The sequence below is a fragment of the Silene latifolia genome, chromosome 4 (assembly GCF_048544455.1).
Source record: "Silene latifolia isolate original U9 population chromosome 4, ASM4854445v1, whole genome shotgun sequence".
In the NCBI taxonomy this organism is placed as follows: domain Eukaryota; kingdom Viridiplantae; phylum Streptophyta; class Magnoliopsida; order Caryophyllales; family Caryophyllaceae; genus Silene; species Silene latifolia.
Window position 1 is genome coordinate 11,499,877 of NC_133529.1, and position 8,726 is coordinate 11,508,602.

Sequence of the window (8,726 nt, forward strand, 5' to 3'; positions counted from 1 at the left end):
ACTAAAAGATATGATAAAAATATATTTACATAATATTATGATGTAATATTCTTATCAATATACTCAATTCCCTACTTGTTTGATTTGATTTCAGTTTGCAGCGGTTTGACCGTGAGGAATATGACTGTAATGAGTTGTTGACAATTAGTTGTCATTTTAACCGGGTATAATCATTTTCTATCCCTAATTTTCTATTTCGTCTTAGTTGATTGCAAATTTTCAAACCGTGACTTACAATTTCTTTCTTACGGTTTTTTTCAAGAAAGTGTGGGGACGGACCCCCGATAATCAGCTGCTCTGGAGAATTGATTGGAATAACATTTTATCATCTAGGTCGTTCTTCCCCTATCTTACCAATAAATGTTATTCATAGGTGGTGGTGCCTTTTCAAGAGCTGCGCGTATTATTTGTTGCCATTACACTTAAACTCTCATTTAGACTTCAAGTTTTATGACGACATATACTGACAAACTAATATTATCTATATGACAGGGAGTTTCGACACCCATCGTATGGTTTTGATAGTAGAAACTTGCATTTAGCTACACTAGTCACCCTTGAGAAGTTTATCAAGTCTTTCTCGGATATTTCCAATGGTGTCCTTGTTGAAAAGGTAGGTAATTCGTGTCTCATTTCTTAATTTGGGGCATCCTATATAAGTTCTTGTGTTTGAAGTGTTGCATATTCATGCATTTGTGCTCTAGATAAAGTTTTTAGTGTCCATGTTCGAACTCTGATGTCAAGTATCCAATGCGGGTTAAGTGTGCTGAAGCTTAGGTTAGAGTAACTATAGTGGCATTGCATTGTTTAGTCTAGAAAGTAATATGGGATAAAGTGTTCTTGTGTCCAAAATTATCTTGCAAATAAAAATCTTTCAATGTGTCGGGATGGGTTAACTTTGATCGGCAGCTGTAGTTTTAGACTTCAATGTTGTATTCTGTTAGCTTTCTGACTGCTAGATTATTATGTACATGAACTATGAATATGAACCGTGCAATGTGACTACTTTGTCTAATGTAAATCTATGATACTATCACATGATAAGTTCTCATTAGATGGGACTTTTGTTTCTTGACAACAGAGCTTATTGATCTGTTTTTTTCACCAGATGTGGCACCATGCTACGGTGGCCATGGTTTTAACTCCTCATGGTGTCTCGATCTCTGAGTTGCAGAATCAACATTGTTTGTTATTTCATATTGTGTTTCACATTGTTTGGATGACATGTTCAATTTTTCTAATGAAACTTGGGATATTGATGTACTTGTTTCATTCTCAGTTGGTATTATGCATTGGCGTTTGTGTTTTATTTCCTTTTTCAGTTTATTCTAATTGAATGGTAAAAACTTTCTCAATAATGTGGATATTAATAGTAAGCAACAACAAATCTGTTTGGCAAATAAAATCAAGCTGGACGTTGGTCTCTCCCATTTTGTGCTTACTACCATACACGAGGTAAGGGGTTAACCATTTAAGTTGTGCTTCCGAGTTTTCAATTAGAATGTCACCCAACATCTTGTGTGCTCTGACATATCTTATTAAAAGACTGACAATCTTACTCAAAACCTGCTTGAGTGCTTGTTACTTTTGACATTGATGTTAGATGCCAAGTATGTAAAATATAAGAGAAGGTTGTATTGTATTAATATTCACAGTGAAAATTACAAGGCTATATATATGCATAGGAGAAGATACTAGAGCCATAAACTAAGGAATAAAATAATTGACTCCATAATATTAGGAGATATACATGGCAACTAATAACCAAATATTGACTAATTATGTACTGGAAGAGAAGAGTTGTTCTCCTTGATTTGTGCCGGTACTTGTTGATTGGTTTGACTAGATATTGCATGATTATCCTTAACACTCCCGCCCAAGATGGACAGTCGTAGACGGAGTCCAATCTTGGATGAAAGCTCGAGAAAACGGGGTTTGTGTAGGGGTTTTGTTAGTGTATCAGCCAGCTGATCTGAACCATTAATGTGTTGAACATGAATTGCACCAGTCCGAACTTGTTCTTTGAGAAAGTGGAAGGAGAGTGTAACACTACGGATTTTTATAAGCTAAGTACTCGACCGAGTAGAGCCTACTCGGCCGAGTAGTGTCAAGAGGGTAGTTTGTTTGGGTTCTGCCGAGGAATACTCGGCCGAGTATGGTGAATACTCGACCGAGTAGAGGATACTCGGCCGAGTATACACTTTACTCGACCGAGTATTCGGCCTGACGGGTATTATTTCCGCGATTTTGGTTAAAATGATTAGAGGATATATATCATCGTTCGTCAGTTTCTAAAATCATTTTCTCCCCAAAAACATAAACTGCGTTCATTACCCTCTAATCATCTTCATCAATTCCAAGTCAAAGGCTGTCGATTGTGGCTTCTAGCATCTCATCCCGTGTCAATCGCCGTAGTAAGTGTCTTATACTTGTTCATCTATTGTCATTCTTATAAGTTATCAAACCCTAATTTGGTTAATTTGGGGGTTTAGGGTTTTGGTCATCATATGTCGTTGATTGTTGATTATCGTTGTTGTAGGTGATGATGTGTTACTAGTTGTACATTTGTATGATTGATTGCAGCGTAGCGGATTGCGAAAAGGTAGGGTTTCCCTACTCAGTTACTGTTAATTGATTTAAGACTGTGCTTGAGTTGTAATTGTTGTTATCTGCTGATCATCGGAGTATGGGTTATGTGATGACGGTGGTGATGTGGTTGTGTTGTGACGGTAGTGGTGTTGTGGACAATTTGTGATCTTTGTGGTGTTGTGTGATTGTGTTGGAGTCACTTGCGGGACTGGCTTCACACCCTAGTTCGCCCTCCGTGGAACCCGTCACGGGAGGGGATGTGCACATTAAGGGACAGGGATTGTTAGTCGCTCGTTGATGAGCTGGACTAGGTGGGGATGGGATGCGGTCACCCACTGGCGGCGAGGATTATCTGTTGCGATGGGTAATCTGGCAGGGCTACACACTTCGGTATGTAGTCGGTTACTGTGTGATATCGATGATCAGCTGGTGGTAATGATTGTTGTCCTATATTGATTGAGTAGTACTGACCCCGTGTTGTTGTTTTGTAAAACCTGCGGTGATCCATTCGGGGATGGTGAGCAGATTGTGACAGGTGATACATTTATTGAGCTTGGGGCAGTCATGGGAGAGTCACCACGCTGGATTAGATGACACCATCACGAGCCTTAGTTATTGTTTTAGTAGTTGTTGCCATTTGGATAATTCGTTTATTAGATTTTGGAGATTATGTAACTTTTATAATTACCGTACATTAATAAATGTGTTTGGACTGTTGCTTTTGATATATACTAACCTCGGGCAACCGAGATGGTAACAACCTTTCATGCTGGGGTAGTCCTGGTAAGGTACCTTGGTATGAGGGGGTGTTACAGAGAGAGCAATGTGCTTCATACGAGAGTGGAATACCGGATTGGCGGAGTAGTGAGTGGCAGAGAGAATACCGGTCGAGTGAGTATAACCGAGCTCAGTGAGAATGGAGATGAGCCAAAGGACTTCGGATGTCGTGGCAGCAACAACCCGGAATTCGGCTTCGGTGGAGGACTGCGATAGGGCTCGTTGCTTTTTGGAGGACCATGAGATGAGATTTGTACCAAAATACACTAGGTAACCTGTTGTGGAGACATAGTTTGCGGGATCACATGCCCAGTCCGCATCACTGTAGGCATGAAGAGTGGGTGGGGTGGACTTGTTGAGGTGCACACCGAGATGGAGTGTGCCATTTAAGTAGCGAAGGAGCCGCTTGAGAGCCGTCCAGTGAGATGAGGTAGGGTGAGTGAGGAATTGGGCGTGTTTGTTAACGGAAAAGGCGATGTCAGGTCGAGTGAGTGAGAGGTATTGAAGACTTCCAACAATGGCGCGATAGTCAGAAATATTTTCGATTGGTCTATGGGGTTCCTTGACTAAGGGTGGATGAGTAATCATGGGTGTGGAGGCAGGGGTGCTTTCGTGCATGTTGAACTTGTGTAGTAGGTCGAAAAGGTACTTTGTTTGGTTGAGGTGGAGACCATGCTTGGTTGGGGTGACCTCTATGCTGAGTAAAAAGGAAAGGGGACCAAGGTCCTTTAGTGAAAATTTGCGAGAGATTTGGTCGATGAATTTGCGAATATGAGATGGGTTGGGACCGGTGACGACTATGTCATCAACATAGACAAGGACATATAAGGTGGTGATAGAGGGGCGTAGTATGAAAAGGGACGGGTCAGAGACAGAATTTCGAAAGCCAAGGGAGAGGAGGTACGACTTGAGCTCGGTATACCAAGCTCGGGGTGCTTTCACAAATTTATTTTTTTTTCTTTTTTTTTTTTTTAAAAAAAAACAAAAATTAAAATGAAACTAATCTTATAGGAGTAATTATTAGATCGGAAAATCCCCCGCCGGTAGGCATCGCCTCATATTTTGCCCACCGGTAAGAAAGCGGAAACGGATTTTTAGAATTCTCGAGGAAGAGGCTCTGATACCATGTTAAGATTATAAGGAGGGAGAGAATTGCATAAGGAAATGTTATTATTGATTGATGATTCTGATTCAATACAAATGCATATATATAATAAACCCTAACCCTAGATAATAGGAGGCCTTAATGGGCCTAATATCCCAATAGATTTAAAATTAACTGGATGGTGCAATTCCGACTGGGCAAAATGTCCACTTTCTCATTGTTCTGTTACGGGTTGGTTCATGTTCTTGGGTTCCTCCCCCGTCTCCTGGAAAACTAAAAAACAACCCACGGTATCGCTCTCATCGGCTGAAGCTGAGTACCGTGTCCTCCGAGCCATTACTTGTGAGATCACGTGGCTTAAGGGTCTGTTACACGACTTGGTTGTGTCTCACCCTAGCCCGTTTTCGATTTTCAGTGATAGTAAGTCTGCTCTACACATTGCTCAGAATCCGGTGTTTCACGAGCGCACTAAACACATCGAGATTGACTGTCATTATGTTCGTGATGCTATCAAGTCTGGCCTTATTGCTCCGTCGTTTGTGTCTACCAAAGTCCAGTTGGCTGATGTTCTTACCAAGGCTCTTGGTGTTTCTCAATTTGTCTCTTTAATTAGCAAGCTGAGCATTTTGAATCCCCATGCTCCATCTTGAGGGAGGGTAATAGAGTCTAATATAGAGTCCTATTGGGTCGTGTGAGGCCAAAGTCCAAGTCCGTCTTGTATTATAACCCTAGTTACCTACTTACCTATTGTACTATATATTTACGATATGTGGAATGGAAGAGGCAGACAATTGATTAACAATCTTAACAGTTTTCAAAGATTATAATGCGAGTTGGCAGGGATGTAAGTTGGTGATGTGATATTTAGCTGTGATGGAACTCAAGTAAAAGGTTTCTTAGAGGTATATTATACATAATTTTTTCTATGTTCTCAGCATGTTGATAAGCACATTATATATTTTTATGTTTGGTTATGTTGACATTTTGTTTTTGATTAATATAATAGCTTTGGAATCTCATGTTTGAGAAAGTTGGGATGGAAGTTGGGTTGGAAGTTGCTCGTGTTGCTTTGAAGATAGTTCAGACTCTTCGTGTGAAAGTTGGTGAAGTTTCAGTTGATGAAGAAATCTACATGTATCTTTCATATTTCATACTGAATACTTGTCATTTCAGTTTCCTTTATTTTATCTTCTTGCTTGGATTGCTACCAATTTTATACACGGTGTAAAATTTTTACTTTTTTTTGTCAGGTGGCTGCGTTTCGATTGGGGTTGAAGTTAATGATGTTATGATAACTGTAGGGATTTGACGGTAGTTATTATGGCTTTTGATGTAAATGTTAATGGAAGCTTAACCCGACTTTTAGCTAGAGATCAGATTTGACAGTTTGCTACATTCCCATTTTCAATTTGGATGTAATATTAATGTAGAACTTGAACACAATATCTGGTTACATTGGTATGTATTCACGGTTAATGTTGTATTTGAAAAGCCTTTATAACTCGAGTATGTCTTGCTTAAGGCCGTTTTAATTTAATACATCTCACAAGTTTTTTTCATTTGCAACTATATTATTAATTCGTTGTGAGAGGCCGTAAGCAATCATCCCAGGAGTGAGGAATTTGTGTTTTAAAGCATTCATATGATCCTCTCATCCTCCATTGGATTATGCATGAAAAGGCATATTTGTTTGACGGCATATGGAATTTCTTAAGGTAGGGCAGATCAGTACCCATAGCTTTGCACAATGCCACACCAGTGACCGGCCTTTTCGATGATTTCTTCAGCGTATTTCTTGTGATAAGAATAAACCATGTTGAGTGCGAGTGCCCAAAATTCGAGCAAGTAGCTTAACGCAAGTTCTTTCATTACAAATTCCAAACACATCTTAGACATTATACTTTTGCAAAGTGCGGGCGAAGAAGGTTGTGAATGAAGAAAGAGTGGTTTCACTTGCTATGTGTGAACCCAATAGCGAAGATGTAGTTGGCAAATCGTTTGTATTAAGTTCGTGGAGCTTGCTTGAGACCGTATTATGACTTGCAGAGGATACAAACATAGTTAGGGTGAATACGATCACCAAAACCATAATACGGTTTCATGTATATCTATCACCATGCAAGAAGCATTTATCAGGTCAAGTTGATGAATAGACCACCATTTAGATAAAGCGATGCTTAGTACAATGCAAATAGTAGCCGGTTTCACAACTAGCCGCTAGGATAAATGATCCACTAGACCACCATAAATAATACCAACTTGTTGCGTTTTCCCACGTAGGCAGGCCTTATACCTTTATCATAATTTTCTTTATGTTTAAAAATAAACATTGAAATACTGTACGTAAGACATTAACATTAGGAGGTCGTGGTTAGAGGTGGCAAACAATGACACGACAGGAAAACATGACACGAACCCGACACGAAATTAACGGGTTTGGGTTGAGACTTAATGAGCCATTTATGTAAGTGGGTCGACACGAACACGACACGATATTTAATTGGGTTGGGTTAGGGTTGACCTCTCTAAACACGAACCCGACACGAATGACCTGTTTACTAAATTAATCCTAATTTTTCTTAATCCTCCATCACATAAATATACTTAAACTTTCAAAATATGGACGTGACACGAAAACAGGACACGAACCCGACACGAAATTAACAGGTTAGGGTTGAGGCCTTATGACCCATTTATGTAAGTGGGTCGACACGAACACGACACGAGATTTAATTGGGTCGGGTTTGGGTTGGAGGGATTGTGACCCGTTTACAAGTGACACGAACACGAACCCGACACGATCCGATCTGTTTGCCAGGTTTAGTCGTGGTACCAAATTTCATGTTCAACTGTTAATTAGAGCTTTATATACATCTAACATATATTGCCAATTTCCAATTTGGGTCACGAAGAAGGGCCGACATAGGTTGTTGGTGAAGGGTGTTTCGTTGGGCTGTTGGTTATGTGACCTGGGATATTTGGTGGGATTTGGTCGATCAATGGATGGACACCATTCAAAGAATTATATGTATGTGGTTTGGGTTTGTTAAGTGAGACGTGCGTGGTTACATGGCTAGCCTAAATAAACACGAGGTGTAGACGTGGGTCGGAGTTTGTGTATAGTTGTGCTAGGAGTTGATGGACAACTAAAAACTTGGAGATCTCTATGGTAAAACATTTTTAGTCTGATCGGCGTGGGTGAGGCAGGGGTGTTTTGTTAAACGAACTTCATGACATACTATCACCACAAAAGTCCTACATCGGTTTATTATCAAATTCACGACCATGAACTCATTCGCTCTGGCGTGCTCGTCTAGGAGTTAAGACATCATGGCTCCAATAAATTTAATCTTCTAAGAACAAATAAAGACGTTTATCGTAAACCATCCTTTTTTTTTTGATAAAAACTCGCAAGGGTTAATTCCTTACTATTAAATTATCACGTACCAAAGACATTAACCAGTTCGGAAGATCAACATGCCAACTACGTCTACCAGCTACCCATGACATCGGGTGAGCTAATCTATACGCAACCCTATTAAAGTTTATACGAATAAAATCAAAGGAAACAAGCTCAAAACAATTACAAATATCCAAAATGTCTTTATAAATTAAAAACAGCTCGCTGCGACGATTCTTTAGATCAACAATTACCCCACAACAATCGCTCTCAACCACGACTGAAAAGATAATGCTCACTTTGCTTCCTTGAGGCCCTGCAACACTGCCAAAGCTTCGGCCATGGCCCGGGTGGCCTTCTATTTAGACCTAAAACTGCCCACGGGGCATGGGCTAGTCTAAAGGGGCCTAAAGTAATTTTTGGTCAGGTTTGTGCCATGCTTAGGGCCCATATATACCAGCCCACATTTATTAAGAGGAAAAATTAAGTTCTAGATATCTTAATGTCATAAAACCATTTTACTAGGTCAAGTTTGTTTCAAGACCCAATGGACAATCTTGATGAGTTGAGTTTGTTTCCGATGACATTATACAAGTTGTACAAGTACAAAATACGAGTTTGTGTAATTATATACGATAAAACTTTGTTTCCGATGGCAAGTTTGTTTCCGATTACACTATAAAGCTCGTACAAGGATACAAAGTTTCATCTTATATGGAGAACGAGCTTCTGTAATTATTTACAGGAAATTATTTGTTTTGAAATTGAGTCGAATCCGAGACACAATATTTCAAGCCTAATTAGAATAATTGATGTAGGCTAATTGATCCGGCGGATCAACGATGGAAATCATGT